The sequence below is a fragment of the Microcaecilia unicolor genome, chromosome 4, assembly GCF_901765095.1.
Source record: "Microcaecilia unicolor chromosome 4, aMicUni1.1, whole genome shotgun sequence".
NCBI classification, from domain to species: Eukaryota; Metazoa; Chordata; class Amphibia; order Gymnophiona; family Siphonopidae; genus Microcaecilia; species Microcaecilia unicolor.
In genome coordinates, this window is record NC_044034.1 from 262,696,271 (window position 1) to 262,717,763 (window position 21,493).

General features: G+C 44.3%; 1 protein-coding gene across 1 annotated transcript in view; it reads left to right on the plus strand.

Annotated features, from left to right (window-relative positions):
* SH3RF3 (SH3 domain containing ring finger 3) overlaps window positions 1-21,493 on the plus strand; it is a 793,875-nt gene that overhangs the window by 33,633 nt on the left and 738,749 nt on the right. The gene's annotated exons all lie outside the window — the stretch shown is intronic.

Here is a 21,493-nt window from a genome sequence, read left to right on the forward strand (position 1 = left end):
TACAAGGTATGAATGAATACAAGGTGATATTGTGGTAGAATGAGGTACATGTATGGTAGGTACAATTGGGGTGAACTTAGAGAAGGAGAAGGGGAGGAAGAGCCAGGTAATGTCCATTGGTCTTTGGTTACATTGTGTTGCAAGTGTCCAGGTATGTTATGTTGATATTTAGTGGCACTTAGCTGTAACTATTTTGTGGGTGATCTGAGGCGGAGTCAGCACTTATGCAGTTAAGTGCCGATATTCAGCAGCCAACCACCTAAGTTAACTGGACAAATTGGGCCTCGTAAAACTCAGTTCCCCCCCCCCCCCCCCGATATTCAACCAATGGCAGTTACCATTTTTTTTCTAAATGCTGATTGACGCTGGCTAAATTTTCCCCTGATATTCAGTGCCGGGCCATGTCCAGGCACAGGGGATAATTTTGCAGGTTGGGCACTGGAATTTATGCAGGCTCAGTTGATATTCATCCTGGGCTTGCATAAGAGTATACAGCCCTGGCTGAATATCGGGATGGACCCCTTTGCTTTGCTTTTGGTTTAAAACAAAACCTGAGCCCCCCCAAAAAATGTCCCCTTTTTCCTTCCCCCTGCCCCCCAGGCCGTGCAGGTAGGCCCTCCCCCCAGGCCTACTTGTATCCCTAGTAGTCCGGTGGGGACGTTGGAGCAGTAACGCAGCCCTCTTGCTCCTACCTCTTGCAGCGTCTCTCTAAAATAGCTGCTGCGACCTCTCGCTGCAGCTGTCAGTACTTTGCAAGAGGTTGTGGCAGCCATTTTAGAGAGGTTCTGCAAGGGGCAGGAGCGAAGGGGCTGCACTCTTGCCCTTAACGACCCCGCTGGACCACAAGGGATACAAGTAGACCCGGTGGAGGCCCTACCTGCATGGCTGGGGAGTGGTGGGGAGCTTGACATGGGCTGTGAGAGGGAGGAGGGAAAGAAGGAGTATTGTTGGGGGTGGGAGGGGGCTCAAGGGAATTTTTTTAAAAGAAAAAAACAAAGTTATGCGAGTGCCAGCCTGATATTCAGAGTCGGCACCTGCATAGCTAAACAGTCTTATTTAGGACAGCTTTTGAGCCACTTAGCTATGCAGGTGGTGGCACTGAATATTGCCGGTACCTGCATAACCTGAGGCTTCTCCCCAGTGCTGCCCCCTGACCTGCTCACTTTTGGTTGAGCGGTCTGTGGGGATATTCAGCGGCACTCTCTGGTCTTTAGTACCACTGAATATCCCCACTTAGGCTAAGAGAAGCAATTTAAGCGGGCAGGAGAGGATCCTGCCTGATTAAAAATCTTGGAATATCGGCCCCTTTATCTGGTTTTGTTTAGGCAGTTAAGTGCTGAATATTGCACTTAAGCACATAAGAGACAGCCAGCCGCACAAACCGAGCTATTCAATGCATTGAATAATGGGACATAAAGCCAGCAGTATCTAAAAAAGCACCGACTGCTGCTTGCAGAATATTCACCTCTTTGGTGTTTTTTTTTATATGGTTATGACAGGAGCAGTGTGTTTTCTGTAGCAAAAAAGGTGCCAGTACTCAAATTCTAGGCCATCCTTCAAGAACCTATGACAAGGCAGAATTGGTGTGTAGAGGCTGAGCTCTTTCATTAAAACTTGGGGTCCATAGGTCAGTTTTAGCAGACAATGGAAAAGGTGCCTGTACTCAACAGGGGCGTAGCCAGACACCCAATTTTGGGTGGGCCTGGGCCCAAGATGGGTGGGCAGAAGAACTCCGATTGTCCCACAAGTGATTTGGTCTCTCCCTCTCTGGCCTGCATACCATATGGTCTCTCAAACATCCCCCCCCCCCCCCCCCACCACCACATACCTTTTAAATAGATTTTCACTGGCAGCGAGCAGCAACTAATACACACTGCTCATGTTGGCCCTACAGCATGTATCAGTTGCTACTTGCTGCAGATGAAGATCTATTTACAAGGTATGCAGGAGGGACAGTTGTTGGGAGTTTTCAGCTGGTGGGGCTTGGGAAGAATGCCTGCCAGCCACATCGTAGGTGTACTGCTACTGGATGGGCCTAAGCTCAAAGTGGGTGGGCCTGGGCCCATCTGGGCCCACCCTTGGCTACGCCACTGGTACTCAATACCCCCTCAAAAAAAGCTCTGGATAGGAGTAGCTGCAATGTTACTGTCAGAATAGCTGATTAGGCTTCTGTCTTGTCAGACAGACAAACATAGAAACAGATAAAGACCATATGTAGCCTATCCAGTTTGCCCATCCATACCACCTATCATTCCTTCCTGTCTTTTAGAGATCCTACATGCTTGTGCCATGTTTTCTTGAATTCAGAAACAGTCTTCATCACCTCTGCTGGAAGACTGTTCCATGCATCCACCACCATTTCCATGAAGAAGTATTTCCTTAGATTACTCCTGAGTCTATCCCTTTTCACCTTCAACTCCCTCATTCCAGAACTACCTTTCAATTGAAAGAGACTCACCTACTTGTGCCTTTATACCACAGAGGTATTTAGACAGAAACAGCTTTAAGCTGTATTTCTGCCCAAGCCTCAGCGGAAATCACATTTTTCCAGCTTAATACCAGCATACTCTGAGAGATGTACCATTAGGGCTGGAGCGACAGTACAGCTTTCTAGAAACAAGTGAAATGAGACTCTGGAGTGTCTCTGTCTAGGTTCGATTCAGTTTAGCTAAGCATTCAGCTGTCATAATTGCCATTGATCCAAAAGACTAAAGCTGGGGATGAAAGGTGATGACTGCCGTAAGTTTGCCAAGGCTGTGCTTTTGAAAGTACAATTGCTTGAATGCCTTAGAACGTGAGCTGTGCTGGAACAGTTTTGTGTTCTATGGATCATCTGTTTTGTGGCAAGCATTCTGCAGAAGCCTTCCGCATATTCAGTGATTCAACAATTGCACCTCCTGAGTATTGAAAGATAGGTGAGAGAGAAATTATTCGCTAATAGAATTCAAGTGACTTTTTGACCTACAGGATTTTTTTTCAGGGAAATGCAAGTATTGTGGGTAGCTGAGCCTTACAGCACTGGTTTCCCCAGTAAAAGTATACTAGCACTCTCAATGTAAGCATTCCTTCATCTCCCTTAATTCAGTGTGTCCACTCTAGACAGAACATGCTGATTTTTTTTTTAAAGTAAGGTGATGGTATGCTTCTTTTGTAAGAGCGCTTCTTTTGGGAGCAGTTCCGGAATAGATTATTCCTGTAATGATATGTAGAGGACTCTACTTGAAGGGTCTTATGATATAATGGTGAGGAGAGAGATTTTCTCTTCTTCTCCCTGTCTCTCTTTCTCTGTCTGTTTCTCTCTCTCTGAAGCAGATTGAAGCAGCAGGGAGGCACACAGCTAACACAGGGGCTGTTGTAAACAGGGTAGCTGCAATCCTAGTGTATTTCCTAATATTTAAGATCCAAGGAAGGAAAAGCAGGTCTGTCGCTTTCCATCCCTATATTTTTTCCTCTCTAATAGGCCAATGATCAGAAGCCCCATGCTGTTCCATAACGTCCCTATGATCAGAACTAATAGCATGCAAATTTAGGCACGCTATTAGTTCTGATCATAGGGGTCAAGTGTGGGAGGATTGTGCCTGAGCCCACACTTGTTTGACAGGTCCGGGCTGTCAAAAGCCTGGACTTGTCAAACAACAGAAGAGGTTTGACAGGTCGGGGATTTTTTCCCGAACCTGTCAAACCTAAGTCTGCTCCCCCAACACAAAGCCTGGAGGTCTGGTGGACCGCTAGCTTCACCTCTTCTCTCACCTGCCAACATCAACTAAAATGCCCTGGTGGTCCAGTGGACTGCTATCCCTCTCTCCCGACACTGCCACAACCCCCCCCCCCCCCCCACCTGCGGCCTACCTTGTTGTAGTTGGAGGAGGGAGGGACTAGCACTCCTGCGCTCCTCGTCATGCACCTCCTCAAAATGGTGGTGCCCTGGGATGCACTGGGTGGGGTTAACATAAGGGTTAAACTCCACCCAGTGCATCCCAGGATGCACTGGGCAGGTCAGGGCACCGCCATCTTGAGGAGGCGCCCAAAGAGAAGGGAGGGAGTGCTAGTCCTTCCCTCCTACATTTACTATAATAAGGTAGGCCATGGGCGGGGGATTGTGGCAGCATCAGGAGGGAAAGAACAACCAGGGCATTTTAATTGATGTTGGCGGGTGGGAGAGGGGGTTCAGCTAGTGGTCCACTGACCACCAGAGAATTTTTGTTCAATGTGGGAGGGGGAAAGCTAGTGATTCCACTGGACCACCAGGGTTTTTTGTGTTTTGGGGGTGAAGGGGCCTGGAGGCCTTGTGTTGGGGGTGGGGGTGGGCGAGCTAAAGGTTTGACAGGTCTGGGAGAAAATCCTGGACCATTCAGATCTCTTCAGTGGGTCTCCCCCATTCCTCCCTTGCTAGCAAACTCTAACACCAGCTCCGAGCTGGCGTAGGGTTTGCAGCAGGAGCAGGATCCTTGTTTGGCACACTGCCCGCTGATCATTAGGGAGGCATGTTGGAGACCCTTGTTCGCATGTATTTGCATGCAGTTAGCGATCAGAGCTGGCAGGCACGTTTCACGTGCTGGCCTGCTCTAATCATCGAGCGGAAGCAAACATGGGCACTAGCAGGGCACTTTTGACCTCTAGCACCCGTGTTTGCTTTTGATCATCTGCCCCTAAGTTATTAAAGGTGTCAACAGGAGAAGATGTGAGATCTTCCCAGTCAAGTGGAACATAACTCTCACTTATAGAAGTTTCTTTGTCAAGGAGTAGGAGTTTGTATATTGACCTTACAGTCATGGCAGGACTAATCTTTTGGAGTGGGCCTTGGGTAGACAAGCGCTTTTGCCCCCTTCCCCCCCCCCCCCCCCCCCACTGTAATAGAAACAGGGCCCCACAGATTCCAGAAGAAAACAGAGGAAGAAGCAGCAGGTAAAAATCATTACACACCGACTCCTGCTGCCTAGATGATTATACACAGTGAGTGGAGAGAACAGAGAGGCTGCGGCTGCTGCTGCTGATGGCAGTGGGTCTGGACCCCTCCCTTCTTTGGCAGCAGCTGACTTACTAAGTCAAAAATCTGCCTCGGGAGGCATTGAACTAGCTGGCATGTGCCCAGTTCGCCTATGTCAGTAATCCTACCCTGTTTCTGTCAGTGTGACCTTGTGCCTCAAAGGTGCTACAGAGCTGGGGACAGAAGGAAAGAGCACCCACCTGTTTTTCATCTAAAGGAAAAGAGAGGAGAGGAGATTGTCTTGCTAAGGTGCAGTACAGCCAAAAGAGTTCAGTTAACAGGAGGTATCCTAGACAGTATAAGAAATCTCAGAGCTTGTGCTATAGAAGATGCTGCAACTGAGGTGCACAGGGATCTTGAGAAAGTGCAGCTTATTAATGCATTTATTTAGAAATTTATAACCCATCCAATCTACCATTCTTTGCAGGGAACAATAAAATAAAAAGACAGACTGTTGGACCACTGCTTCCTATTACATCATCCCATAAAAATATTCTAGAATAAAATCACTTCAATAGCCAACTAAAAGTCTGTTGAAAAAGAAAAGTCTTCAAGTATTTGTTTAAAATCGTTGATGCTCTTTATAGCTGTTAGCTGTGCAGGAAATCTGTTCTACAACCTTGGTCCAGCAATATAAAATATGGTTGCTCTATACATATCCAATCAAACATATAAACGGCGAGTGACCGTACTCACTCGCAAATGCACAGTAGACTTCCCTCTCTGTCCCGCCCCCGCATCAATATGTGATGACGGGGGGGGGGGGGGGGGCGGGACAGAGAGGGAAACTGCGTGAAGGGGAGGGAACCGGTGAGGTCGCCACCGCTCCCCCCCCCCCGAGGTTGCCGCCACTGGTACACCCCCCCCCCGGAGTTGCCGCCGCCGTCACCCCTCCACCCGGCCCGTCTCTTCGCTATTCAACTTACATCTCTGAAGCAGGCAGATCAGCTGAGCTGCCGTTGGCCTTCCTTCCCTGCCTGTGTCCCGCCCTCGCCGACATGATGTCACACGAGGGCGAGACACAGGCAGAGAAGGAAGGCCGACGGGAGCTCAGCTGATCTGCCTGCTCCGGAGATGTAAATTGAATAGCGAAGAGATGGGCCGGCGTCGGCGACTCGGGGGGGGGGGGGGATACCGGCAGTGGCAAACTCGTGGGGGGGGGGAGGGGCCAGCGGCGACCTCGGGGGGAGGGGGCAGCGGCAATCCAATAGCCCATTTTAACGGGCTCAACGTCTAGTCTAACATAGTGAAACAATGGTATGTCTAACAAATACTTCTGAGCAGATCTCAATGACCTTACTAGTTGATACATCCTCAAGGTGGAAGCAATAATGGCTGAAACTTGATTACACAAACAAAACTTTAAAAACAAGCAACAAAATCTTACATTGAATTCTTACTCAATGGGGAGCCAGTGTAGCTGTTACAACACAGGAGAAATATGATCAAATCAAGATTTACCACTTATAATCTGAGCCATTGCATTCTGTGCTACCTGCAAAGATTTAAACATTCTCTGCAAAAACCCCAAAAGCAGTCTGTTTCAACAAGACAGTAAACAAATCCTAATAAATAAATGAGATGTGCTGCACAGAATCAGGAATAATAATAATAATCCGTCTCATTTCATGAATGGTGGAATTTGCTCTGTTCATATAGGCGTTATGAGGAAATAGCTGCCATAAAATATGGTCATATTTTGTCCTTCCATAAAACATGATCATTGGTAGACAACTATGTTAAGTGATATTTGCGTGTAGCTTTATTAGGTAAAATCAATTCCTTTTAATCATATGCTCATACTGTTCTGCTTTATTCTCTGTTAACCTACTGCTACTTTTTTTTTTTTTTTTTGCTTTTTGTTTTTGGTTTGTTGCTTTTATTTTAGTCTTTGAAAATGTTTGATGATTAATTGGATATACCATATGGAGCTTGTTCATTTCTTACACAAATGTGTATTATTATTATTATTATTCTAAAAACTTATAAATAAAGATTTTTTAAAAATGTGGGATGATCAAACTTTGGACTACAGTCCTGAAATTAACAGATGATGATTAATCCTTCAATCTTCTAACTAGTTTCAGTTTATAAAATGTCATGGAGTGGCAGGTAGAACTCTGGCCCCCTTGTTGGGCAGATTGGGTGGACCAGACAAATCTTTATCTGCCTTCATTTACTATGTTATTATAAGCATTCTATTTTGGGAGCCAAGTTTTTTTTGGAAGAAGCAACTAGCTATTCACAAATAAAAGAGGACCAACACCAGTCTGTACTTACTGTAGTAGGACTTGCTTATCCAGTTCTACCCTAGGTGAGATTACATTCATAAACCTTTCTGACTAACCCTATCTTATCTATCCATATCAGGCTTGTCCAACCTACCGCCCACGGGCCAGAACCCGGCCCACCAAGTGCTTTCATCTGGCACTCAGAAGCTTAGCAATTCTTGTAGTTCTTACAGTGGGATTCTGATTCCCATCCGCGACTCGGATCTCTGTAAGCATGAGTCATGGAGTGCCGGACGCTTGGGTTGATCTCATGGTTTCAAGTCTCGCAAGAATTGAAACCGCAAGACTAACCTGAACTTCTGGCACTGCGTGGCTAAAGCTTGCAGAGAGCCAAGTTGTGTTGGAGAAGCAGGAATACCACTGTTTTCTTCTGCAGCTGAAACCAAGTGAGGGGAAAGAAACTGGCTGAAGGATGGGGAGGTTACATGAGAGAGAGACCGAGTGAAGGCTGGGGGAGGGGGGTTACATGAACAAGAGTGAGACTGGGAAAAGCTGGGGAGGGGACGATGCACTGTCATATTTTGCCACTATTTGATGAGATATGCGGCAAAATAGACGGTACGAGTTTTGTCCCTCTGAATATTAAAAACATATAAAATGTGGCCCCTGACAGGAAAAGGTTGGACTACCCTGATGTTTATGTTCCACCTCTGCTTACACCCTATGCTGTCTATTAAGATGTTTCATTGTAAGTAGTGTATTGTACCATACTATATGCTGTTATTTGTATATTTTTACTGCTATAATTATCTATTGCCTATGTTCAACTTATTTTTGCTTTACACTGCCTCAAGTGAATTTCTTCAAAAAGACAGTAAACAAATCCTAATAAATAAATGGGATGCACTGCACAGAATCAGGAATAATTCCCTCCCCCTCCCTTCCATCTCACACTCTCTTCATTTGTCCCCCTTGTGCATCGCAGCCTGAGCTGTCTTGGGTTCCAAAGTCTGTGTGTCAACCACACGCGGCTTCCTCCAGTGGTCCACGTCAGGCATTCGCAGCTTCCTCCATCCTCTGTCTGTCTGCCTCACCTCTCTACACCCAGCGTCACCCATTGGCTTGTTTTCTGCATTCTGTCCACAGGCTTCCTAAGCCAATATCTTGTTGGGCAGACTGGATGGACCATGCAGGTCTTTTTCTGCCGTCATATACTATGTATGTTACTATGTCATCCCATGCCTGCAGTGAGCATCTGCTCTTATGACACTGGAAACGGGCACGATTGTTTTTATATTGTATAAAGTAATTAGATGTGTCTTAAGTAAACATAGAAACCAGGATTCCCCCTAGGAAGTAGCTGGTGAGACAAAATGTGGCCAGTGTCAGGGATATGAATTTTTGAAAATACACATAGCCAGACTTTGAAAGGAAAGTGTCTATGAACATTCGTTATGTTCTGTTTGTTTTATTTATAGGAACTACAGCCCCCCCCCCTCTAAAAAGAACAGAGAAAATGTACAACATGGTTGACTATACTGTTGATGCAGCTCTGTTTGCCAGTCGATAAACTGTTGTCAGCTTTAGTGAACACATGTCTCTGTGATAACCTTATGCGTTTTTATTGTAGGGTTTTTTTTAATACTTCTTTTTTCAAATGATTTAGTTTGATGCTCTTTGTTTTTAATTAATATCATTAACCAATTGTCAGCTAGTGATTGACAGAAGAACTGCTTCCAGGTGTGCATAAATATGCAATTAATGTTGTACTGAAGCAATCCAGTGAAGTGGATTTAATTATGCCGCACACACCGCCATCCCCTTCCAAGGTATTCATCGAAGCCTATTATTTCCCCTGTAGCGCATGGGGTGGCATATGTCAGCCAAGGATCCCTCAAAAGCAAAGGAGAACGTGAGCTTGTTGGAAAGTTAAACAAGGATTGCACACCACCTTGAATTAGAAGACATCTATTCATATCAATTCACCATGTGTCAGAGAACGAGAGGTAGTTTTTATGGAAATTTACTGGGGGATGTGAAAAAGAAAAACAGATAATTGAGGAGAAGCCCCACCATTAGAAACACAAACAGTTGTTAATTGCTTTACTGAAATATCTTTTCAGACTATCTGGGTCAGGTAAAGTTTGTACATTTTGGACTAGATTGTATATCACAGCTAAAATATCTGCACTGAAATGAAATACACCTAGGCATATTCTGTAAAGCACATCTAAATTTAGCCGTACTTTATAGAATAAGCCTAAATGTCCACATGGTTTATAGAATACACCAAGTGCCCATCCACACGACTAAATTTAGTTGCAGTCAGTTATGCCAAGTAAAACTTGGTGTGAATGCTGAAGCCTAAATCATGTGTGGAACGGGTGTATTTTACAACAATGCGCATAGATTTGAGAAACGCCCATGACTCGCCCATTCCATGCCCAATAGCCCTTCCCCTTTTCAACTATGTGACTTAGAATTTATGCTTTACGCACATCACATTATAGAATACGCTTAGACAGTTCTGCATGTGAATTCTAATTAATGCTAATTAGTTTCACTAATTGATTAAGTGGCAATTATCGGCACTGATATGCTTGTTAATTAAGTTGCGCAAACAAATCCAGAATATAACTAGATTTGTGTGTGCAGCTTAGGAACAGAGGCAGAGCTGAGACAGAAGGGAAAGCAGGCTGAAGCGCCGTGCCTGCTCGCCTTTCACTGCTGCTGCTGAACCCCGAGGTAAGAACTTTTAAATTCTGGGCGGCACGCAGGAAGGTGAGGGGCAGGCAGAGAACTGGGAGAAGAGGGCGGGCAACGCAGGTTGGGCTTGCACTCGGAGGGGAGAGAGAGAGAGGGAGGGAGGCGCGGGGGTCTGGAACTCGGAGGAGAGGGGGGCATGGAACTCGAAGGAGAAGGAGGGGGCCTGGAACTCGGATGAGAGGGAGAAGAGGTGGCCAGGAGCTGGGAGGGAGGGGGCCTGGAACTCGAAGGAGAGGGGGAGGAGAGGGAGGGGGAGGAGGAGAGGGGGTCTGGAACTCAGAGGAGAGGGAGAGAGGGCAGGGGCATGGAACTCGGAGGAGAGGGAGGGAGGGAGGGCGGGGGCCTGGAACTCGGAGGAGAGGGAGGGAGGGGGGCCTGGAATTCAGAGGAGAAAGAGAGAGGGAGGGAGGGAGGCCTGGAACTCGGAGAAGAGGGGAGCCTGGAACTCAGAGGAGAAGGAGGGGGGCCTGGAACTCGGATGAGAGGGGGGGAGGGAGGGGGCCAAGCTGGAACTCGGAGGATAACCTTGCTAGCGCCCGTTTCATTTGTGTGAGAAACGGGCATGTTTTACTAGTATAAATCATAAAACACTCATGGCTTTGCTATAAATTCTGGTTCTGTGTATGAATTTAAGATGTGTTACTTGTGTTACTTGTAGATCCCGTTTGTTGGACAGTACTATGGAGAAATACTGCACTTTCTGATCATATGATGTGTGATGCCTTCCACTTTAGCGCCCCTCCGGTGTCCTCTGTATTAATGGGAGGCTGTATTGCAGGTCTGTTTACAAATGGGGAGAAAAGATTCACTTCTAAAGTTTGCACACTTGGACTCTGACAGAACAGTCTCCACCCAGTGGATAGTGTTCCAAGGGTAAACTTTACTAAAATAAAACTTTTTTGATTGTGTCAATACAGGAAATGGTACCTTTCCATGAAGGCAAATCTTTTGCTTCTATCAACACAATTGCAAGCCACCCAACCATAATCTGGATAAAGCTTGAGAGTTCTTATGACTTTTAGGACACTCCTAGATACATGAACTCCGGTGGTTTCTCCTGGGTGAATTCTATAGTTGCTAGGCAGAATTTGCACGGGCAGAAGTGGCAGCTCTTCTTGTTCCCTTCCACCCTTGTCACCGTAGCTTTTTTCTCATCTGTACCTCTCTGGTACAGTTGCCATACAGAAATGGCTCTTCAGCTTGACTTTCTTGATGAAATCAAGTCAGGAAAGCATCAGTCTCTCTCGGTTGTAATTTTCTAAAAATAAATGAAGGTACCATCTCTGGGCCAGAATGGGGGCCATCTTTCACTCCAGCTGCAATGATGAAAAGGAAACAAGTTCAAAAAAGTTCCAGGTTAGCAACCTGGCATGACCCCTACAAGAAATTACCACTGCTGTCACTTTTTTAAGTACAGTTTGTGGCTTTAATGCTATATGTCCACATGTGCAGATGGTAACTTCAGGTGGCATTTCTTGGCATTTCCTGTTTGTTCAGTAAAATGATTGTAAGCCTTGGCAAGCTTTAAAATGATCAGCATTTCTGCTGTGTGTGATTAGAAGGACCCGTACTGCAGTGAGGGTAGAGAGCAACAGCTTGTACTTGGAAGAAGGACTTCCCAGATTGTTATCAAAATGCTAAGGATGGATTCCTGCTGCTATTGCACTGTTGGCTTTCATTTGATGGGAGAGGAGGATAAAAATAAGGGAACTGAGATTTTCTTTTAAAGCTGAACATCTGACTGAGATTGTTTCTGGTATCTGTGAATATCTCATCGAGATGCTGGAACCATTTCCTGATCTGGAAGGAAATCCATTTGTGTACAATGACAGATGCTTCTTAGGGGAAGAAATGTCTCTTACAAGAACGTTGCAATTTCAACTCCTGAGATATCACAGTGCTTTAAAAAAAAAGGAAAGGTATCTGTAACAGAGGCTTCTTTCATTCTGGCAGTGTGCATTGTAGCCTTTACGTAAAAGCGGAACGTGTGGGAGTATAGTGGGCTCATTGACTGCATGATATAACATTCACATTTGAATTCTCTATCAGTTTTTATTTAATTTTTATTCACCTGTGCACTATAGTTCAAACAAATTTAGGGCTAGATTTACTAAAATGAGTTCCCACCACCCCCTGTTGCATAAAGAGAGACACTGGGATGATAAGCACAAAGCATGAATTCTATATCAGGAATTACGCATATAATTGCCCTTATAAATACTAGTGTAAGACCTAAGTTCATGCCTAACTTTAGGCATGAGGCTAGCTGAAAGGCTGGTGTTAATGCTCAGGCCTAACTGCTTTCAGTTTGGTGTGTAACTGATAGTATTCTGTAACACGCACCCTTAAGTACTAGGCACCTCCCAGGTCATTCCATTAGGAGACAATCCAGCTTATTTTCGAAAGAGAAAGACGCCCATATTTCGACCCAATGGGCGCCCAAATCGGTATAATCGAAAGCCGATTTTAGGCGTCTCCAACTGCAGTCTGTTGCGGGAACGGACAAAGTTGACGGGGGCGTGCTGGAAGTGTGCTGAAGGCCGGACTGGGGTGTGTTTATCGGCGCTCAGCCGATATTTGAAAAAAGAAGGACGCCAGAAGAGAGAATTTGGGTCACTTTTTCTGGACCCTTTTTTTTTTTTTTTTACGAACAAGTCCCCCAAAAGTGCCCCAACTGCTCAAATGACCACCGGAGGGAATCGGGGATGACCTACCCTGACTCCCCCAGTGGTCACTAACCCCCTCCCACCAAAAAAAAGAACTTTAAAAACTTTTTTTGCCAGCCTGTATGCCAGCCTCAAATGTCATACCCAGCTCCATCACAGCAGTATGCAGGTCCCTGGAGCAGTTGTTAGTGGGTGTAGTGGACTTCAGGCAGGTGGACCCAGGCCCATCCCCCCCTACCTGTTACACTTGTGCTGGTAAATGGGAGCCCTCCAAATCGCCCGCAAAACCCACTGTACCCACATCTAGGTGCCCCTCTTCACCCATAAGTGCTATGGTAATGGTGTAGAGTTGTGGGCAGTGGGTTTTGGGGGCAATTTGGGGGGCTTAGCACCCGAGGTAAAGGAGCTATGGACTTGGGAGGTATTTTAATGTTTTTTTTAAATTGTTCCAAGTGCCCCCTAGGGTGCCCGGTTGGTGTCCTGGCATGTGAGGGGGACCAGTGCACTACGAATCCTGGCCCCTGCCACGACCAAATGCCTTGGATTTTTTTTGTTTTTGAGCTGGACGCCTTCGGTTTCCATTATCGCTGAAAACCGATACCGCCCAGCTCAAATTCGCCCAAATGCGATGCATTTGCCCGGCACAAACCGTGTTATCGAAACAAAAGATGGACGCCCATCTTTTTCGAAAATACGGTCTGTCCCGCCCCTTTGCGTACCCGTCCTCAGAGATAGGCGCCCATGGAGATGGGCGTTCACGTTCGATTATGCCCCTCAATGGGACTTGTGGTAATGTAACATACATCAATGCATGTTAGCACACACTAATTCAGTAGTGCTCTTTAGAAAATCTCGCTCTTAATCGGAGAATTCTTACCGCATGGCCATGTGGCAGGGAGTCCTTACCGTCACCCATTGAGGTGGCAATAAGGGCTCCCGTGCTAACCTGCCGGTAACCGGGCAGTGCACAACGATGCCCGATTACCACCGGGTTATCGTCGCACAAGTCATTTCCAGGAATTGTCTTTTTCTGCTGGAAATGGCACACACTCGGGTCGGGACTACTGCTGGTGGCCACATTGGGCTGGCGGTAGTCCCGGAAGAGTGAGCGGTAAGCCCGCTTACAGTCGCTCCCCTGAATGACATGGAACAAAAACAAAACAGAGAAAATATTTCTTCATTCAATGTGTAATTAAACTCTGGAATTCATTGCCAGAGAGTGTGGTAAAAAGCAGTTAACTTAGCAGGATTAGAATGTTTTGGATAAGTTCCTAAAAGAAAAGTCTATAAGCCACTTGAGAAAATTCACTACTTATTGCTGGGATATGCAGAATGAAATGATTTACTCTTTATGAGTCTTGGCAGGTACTTGTGACCTGGATTGGACGCTGGCTTGATGGATCTTCAGTCTGTCCCAGTATGGCAATGCTTATGTTCTTATGGTCAGATGAAAGGTGGCACAGTGAACGAAAAATGTTTCCTCATTGTCACACGGCTGCTAGCACTACAAAAGTTGCTCTAGAAAGGAATTGTATTGGTGCACACAGACAAGATGGTCAGTCATGATAAAAGACGAGAGAGATAGAAAAAAGTCCAAATGAAATCCTTTAATACATTTGTCTTTTAGTGGAATGTGGAACATGATAACCAAAGTGGAAAGAGAAACTGAGTGTGCAGGAACAGATTACATATTTGAGATATTTCATGGTGATAGTGGTTCAGGTTTCAGGTTGCTGTGGAATGAGATGCTAACACTTGAGCTTGGAAGCCTCAAAAGGCTCATTCATTAAGAAGAGAGATACATTTATGATATCTTGCTCTAGCTGTAGAATTGCATTTAAAATCTCCTCTGATTTCAGACTTCCATTTTAAATAGATGTAACAGGCCCATGAAGTGGTTGTAGGTGTGTAGACTATGTTATGCCTTTGTGATAGAGCACTATTCCCTTCAACCGCATTGCTGCCAGTTTGGAGTGGCGCCTCAATATCATATTTTTAATCATTAGGTTCCCTGGAGTTAGAGAATGACACAGGGACAGCTGCGGGGGCAGGGACAGGGGAACGGGACTGGGATGGAGACAGAACCTGTGGGGACAGGTTAGGGATGGAGACAGAACCCACGGGGCGGGAATGGGGACAAACTTTGTCCCCGTGTCATTCTCTACCTGGAGTTTTGTAGAACTTGCCTGTCCCTCATTATTGAAAACTAGTAAAAAAGGCCCGTTTCTGACACAAATGAAACGGGCGCTAGCAAGGTTTTCCTCAGAGTGTGTATGTTTGAGAGAGTGTATGTGAGAGTGACTGTGTGTGTGAGAGAGAGTGAGTCTGGGTGCGAGTGTGTCTGTGAGAGAGAGTGTGTGTGTGAGAATGAGAGTGTGTACAAGTGCGTATGTGAGACACAGTGTGAGAGAGAGAGAGAGAGAGAGTGTTTCACACAGATACTGTGTGTGCGAGAGAGAGAGAGAGTGTGTGTGAGACACAGACTTTCTGTGAGACTGAGTGTATGAGACCAAGAGAGTGTGTGAGTGACTGTGTGACACATAGAGAGTGAATGTGATACAGTGTGAGACAGAGTGTGTGAGAGACAGTGTGTGAGAGTGAGAGAGAGAAAGACATTGACTGTGAGAGAGAGAGAGTGTGTGAGGGAGTGTGTGTGTGACAGAGATACCTCCCCCCCCCATCTGGTGTCAGGCCCGCCTTCCCTCCCTCTCTCTGGTATCAGGCCCCCCCTCTCTCTCTCTCTGGTGTCTGAGCGTTACTGTGCAGGACGCTGAGCTCTGGCTGTGCTTCAAGGAACTGACCAATCCTATTTAATAGAATGCACTTCCAACATTCTGAAGCCGAGAAACCTCGTGTGGTTGGTCACTTCTGCTTGTGACGAACCCGGAAGTACGTGATGTCAATTCAGGAGATGGATATAGAGAGCAGGAATACCTCAGCCATGCTGTCAGCTTCGGAATGTTGGAGGTGCGTTTTATTATATAGGATGTGATACTGAAACAGGACCCCCCCCACCCACTCTCCATGGTTCCAAATCTACACACCCTCCCAGGTAGCTTTAGTAAAAGCCTTTATTAGAGATGTGTGACAGCTGTGCTCTCCTTCATCCCGCCTGCTTTTGCAGATTGTAGTTCTGAGTTTGGGGGTGTGGTAGCCATGTTAGTCCACTTTTTAAGGTATCAATAGAAATAAAACAAAATAAAACATGGAAAAGAAAATAAGATGATACCTTTTTTATTGGATATAAATAATTCATTTCTTGATTAGCTTTCGAACATTGCCCTTCTTCGTCAGATCGGAAATAAGCAAATGTTGGTAGATGACAGTATATATAAGTGAAACATCAAAGCATTTCAGCGACAGTCTAACAGGATGGGGGTGGATAGGTGAGAGACAGGAAGAGTTGGGTGGATGAGGGACAGGGAGATATGCATGGAGATAGGAGGGTGACAAAGCAGTACAATTTTATGGTTTATAATGGGCTAGAAAACCCAGATCTTTGTTATGTCCTGTCTGGTGGGTGTCAAAATAGTTAATCATTCTGACTTCAAAGGTCTTACCTTCCTGTATTGTTTTAAAGTTACCTTTCAGGATTCTTACCATGAAATCACTGTAGTTCTGAGTTTGAAACCAGTCTGTTCCAGTATCGGGATTGCATTCCTCATCAGAGGTTGTTGAGCTGGAAACCATTGTATATGGGTCTGTTTTATTTTCTCTCTTCCCTTACAGTTATCGGAGCAAAGTAAGGAATGCATTGTTGCAGACAGTCTCTGCTATGTAATCTGTTCTCAGTTCCCTTGAGCAGCTGAAATGATGATTGAGTTCTTTATGCATTCAGCCTTTTCTTGGCTCCCTTTACCTCGGAGAGTTGGAGAGTTATAAACAGAGCAGTGAAATGGTTATGAGTCCTTTTGTGAATAGCACAAGGGCACCTATTAGTCTTACAATTTTGTGACTTTGGTACTGCTGAGTCATACCAAGTGAATCAAAGTCAATCACAATAAAAGAAGTCTACAATAATGCTGATGCACAGTATAATCATTCAAATAGCAAATATCTAAGACCCTCAGAAATATAACTCACCTATACAACTGGTTATCTTCATGGGTAAGTTGTGCTTCTGAGGACCTTAGATATTTGATGTTTGAATGATTACACTGTTCATCAGCATTATTATAGACTTCTTTTATTGTGATTGACTTTGATTCCCTTGGTTTATGGAGGTTGTATATATGGGATACCAGAGAGTTTTGGAATTTGTGATTACCAAGTTGCACTGCAAGGCTAAGCTTATCAGTAATACAGGAAATGTTATATTGCTCCCTTTCTAGAAGAGAAAGTTCAGATACAATTAATTTGGGTCCTTTCATCACTGCTCCTGCAGATATAGCCGCGAAATAATGGGTTGCATGGCTGACAGTCTTGTGTTGCTCTCTTTGAACTTAATTAGATCCCAGTCGGTCTGTACAGAGTATGGTTATGCTCATGTATTTCAGGAGCACTGGTTTATCGAACTCATAGAAAGGCTAAAGGCTGTACTTCCGAACACCAAAACATCTATTTATCCCAACTGACTTTGTACTAACCGCCTTGTCCCCATCTATATATCTCAACTGCACTTGCCCCCTTGGCTATACAGTAAGATGTTTCTTTGCATTGTATAACAACATTAGCATCGTATCTGTTATTTGAATGTTCTAATGCATGTCTATAATCTGTTTCATTTGTATTGTGCTGACATCATGCATATCATATATATGTTATATGAATGTTCTTCCGTGCTCTCTGTTATGGCATCATTTGTATTCTGCTGGCATTTTATCATATTTCTGTTGTATGATTATTCTACAGTGCTGTTAAATGTTTGTATTTCTGATACAGTATCATGTTGGTCCTATTTGGTTTCAATTTGCCATTTCCAAGATTACCTCATTGATTGTATTTATGCTTTTATTTGGTCATTTTACTATTGATATGTTAAACTGCACCTGCTGTACACCAGCTTGGGTGAATCTCTTCATAAAGGTGGTTAATAAATCCCAATAAATAAATAAAATATTAGTGCAGCAAAAGGCTACTCACACAGTAGATGGTGAGAGGTAAGGAGCTGTTGTCTCACCCAACCTTTCTTTATTGCTCAGGCCAAGGACATATAAGCTATAGAAGGGCATTGGTCTTTATCTATGTGAGTTTTGTTGCCTTCCCACTTTGGTCCGCTATCATTCTAGTGGCCCTGTTTACTAAGCGGCGTTATAGGCACGTTAATGTTTTTTTTTTAAATTTATTTATTTATATATATCTTTTTACATTTACATATCAACATAAATGTATTGAAAAAACAGGAAATATAATAATCAAAACAAGTAATTAAAAGGAAATATTTCTCTAAACTGTTTGTCCACAAATCAGTAGAAGATCCAAGTACTAGGAAAAAAAAGTACAGGAAAATATGTAAAGATGAAATTTCAAGAGCAGACATAACCCTGATAGCCTACATAGTAGCATTTTTCTCACTGGGAGGCAGTTAAAGGGTTACCCACACTTTCTTGTGCCTCAATAAATTGTAACAATTTTAAGGGTTCAAAGAAAACATAATTATTTTCATTTAGTGACACTAGACATCTACATGGGAATTTTAATTGGAATTCTAGTCTTATAAGACAAGAATTTCCTTCTTTTTTTCTGAGTGTCTCTGGCTAGATCTGGAAAAATCTGAACCCTTGAACCCAGAAATTCCGTATTTATATGGCGAAAATAAGTCCGGAAAACGTTGTTTCTGTCCATTTCTAATGCGAAAGTGACTAAAAGTGTAGTCCATTCAGTCACTATATCCAAGGAACTTTCCAGGAAATGGGTCAAGTCTAGGTCCGAGATTGTCCAACTGTGTTCTTTATTCCGGTTATGTACTGGGCCCTAGCGACAGGTGGAAAAGCTGTCGCTGGGATCCCCAGTATCTAGAAAATATTTTCTCAGCATATCCAAAGGGGCAATTAAAGGAGACTTCAGGAAATTAATAAATCTCAGGTTGTTCCTACAACTTTGATTTTCTAAGTAAACAATTTTGCGAGCAAAAATGTCTCGTTCCTTGATTAGAGTTGCTGATAAATTTTGAGAATTAGTAAGTTCTGTCTTCAAATTCTGAACTCTTTCAGCCATATTGTTTTGTTTTTCCTTTAAATCAGTTATTTCACCCCCCAAAAGAGTTAGAAATAGATTGTAAAGAGGTGTGGATACCTTGAATTGCGTCCCAGAGCGCTTCAAGCGTTATTACAGCCGGTTTAACTTTTCCTCGGTGTCCTTCAGGAGTCGTCTCGCCAGCTAGAGACGAAGAGAACACTTCTTCCGTAGTAAAACTAGTTGGCGTCGAGAATACAACGGGAGCTCCCAGCACAGTTACCAGGGGCGGCGTTCCACCAATCGCTCCGGTCTCCTGTGCCTCCGTCGTGTTCATAGTTACTCCTGGTCGAGGAGGGGCTGTATTCGGGGGAGGACTCAACGATACTCCCTCAATGCTATGGTCCGCTTGAACAAACGCGGACCCTGCAGAACCAGGTTGTCGCTCACGGAGGACCGTTACTCCGTAAGACTCCATGACGGTCTGGCGCTCAGCGGGGTTCCCAGCTAAGCTCAGGGAGGTAGAAGCTTTAGCTTTCCCCTTTCGCTTCCCCATGATGTTAATTAGGGAAACTGGCGTTCGATCGACCAGGAACTCGGGAGCTCTGATCCTCACGTCCTTTCATGACGCCATCTTGGATCTACCTCCGGCACGTTAATATTTTTAACGCTTGTTAACCATGTACACGCATTAACCATGTATGTGCCTGCAATATCCCTATAGGCGCCTACACGGTTAGCGTTCACGTTAATTGTAGGTGCGTTAAAAATGTTAACACGCCTTAGTAAACAGGGCCATAGGTGTACTGAGCACACAAATTTCCATACTTAAACCAACATCCATGTCTGCTAGGGATGTGTGTAGACAAGAACATTTGGGTTAGTTTTCATTTTTTCGAGAAAATGTCTCCCAATTTTTAGGTATTTTTTGGGTTACTTTCCTACAATTCATTTTAATAGGGAATATTTAACCTAACCAATGAATTAAGTAGTGCTAAGTTGATTGATTAGTGCTAAATTAATTTAAGGAACACTGCATTTTTAAGGCACACTAACAAATGCACACCCTTAATGCTGCCCTACTCATGACTTTTACCCAACTTTAACCCTGTTCTTATCACTGTTCTCCCTATCTATTTCATTCTTAGATTCTGTCATAGTATTGGCCTATACTATCTGCTGATTGACTGGACCAGGGATCCAACGCCATCTCATACAGACATTTTCCTTATATTTAATCTTGAACCTCCATTCTATCATTGGGTTTCAGGATTATAGGTAGTACGATTTTGCCGGGGAAATATCTTGCCAAGTAAACTTGATTGATTTCGTTGATGGTGTGGTCAGAATAATAGACCAGGGGAGTGAAGTGACCAGCATAGAAGGTTGTGGGGTACAGTAGAATAGGTCTATTTGGATTTTTTGATGAAGTGTTCAGAATCGTACATCATGGAGCCCAATAGATATGGCCTACCTGGCTTTCAGTAAATCCCTTGATACTGTTCCACTTAGACCTGTGGGCAAGCTAACCAGTTTGTGCATTGGAACAAGAATTATAAACTGGTTGAGAAGTTGATTGAGCAACAATACTCAGAGTGGAACTCAATGGGGCTCATTCTGTAAAGACAAAATGACTGGTGGGCACCACAAGGGTCAGTGATAGCTGCAGTCTTGTTCCCCGTTGGGGAAGGGTTAGAAGGGATAGTATGTCTGGTTGCAGATGATATGAAAATTCACAACAGATTAGGCATGCCAAAAGCTGGCGATGAGAGAAAAGATACCATGAAATCATGGTCAATAGTATGATAACTATGTTTTAATCCATAAAATGCGAGATCATGCATTTGGGAATGTAGATAACCATGGGCTAAATACCTTTTTGGAGGTGAAAAACACAGTCACAAAAGAGGAAAGAGCTGCTGACCTCATTATAGCCAGTCAGTGTTGAGAAAGCTAACAGTTTACTTGGGTGCGTAAAGGGAGGTACCAGTGGTAGAAAAGGTGAAGCAATAACACCTCACAACTAGACCTTTATGAAGCCACGACTTGAGAGCTTTCTTCACTTCTAAAACCACACCAAATTGACAAGGCAGAGAAACTCAGAGGGCTACCAATGTTGTGCATGCATAAAGAGGGTAAAGGAACTAAGAACTAACCTCCCAATATTCAGCCAGTGGCAGGCAGTGCAGTGGCGCTGACCCCAGATATTCAATGCTGGGCCATTTCTGGAGACCGGAAGTGAATATCTGCATTTTTTTTTTTGCTGGCTGAGAGAGGCAGTTAAGTTAACTGGCCATTGGGCTTATGTTCGAAAGAGAAAAACATCTAAAAAGTGGCATAAAGCAGCTTTTGGACATTTTTCTCACAAAAACATCCAAATTGGTATCTTTGAAACCAATTTTTAGATGCTTTTCTATGAAGTCCGTCAGAAGTGCGTTCAGATCACAAGTGGTTGTGTTAAGGGCGAGATCTGGACGTCCCTAACACTTGGACGTTTTTCTGCCATAATGGAACAAAACAAAATTGTCCAGGACTAAAACTGAGACATTTTGAGCTAGACCTGTTTTTATAACAAATAAAGCACAAAAGAGTGCCCTAAATGACCAGATGACTGGAGGGAATAAGAGATTACCCCTCCTTACTCCCCCAGTGGTCACTAACTCCCTCCCCCCACAAAAAATGTGATTAAAAACATTACTTACCAGCCTCTATGCCAGCCTCAGATATTA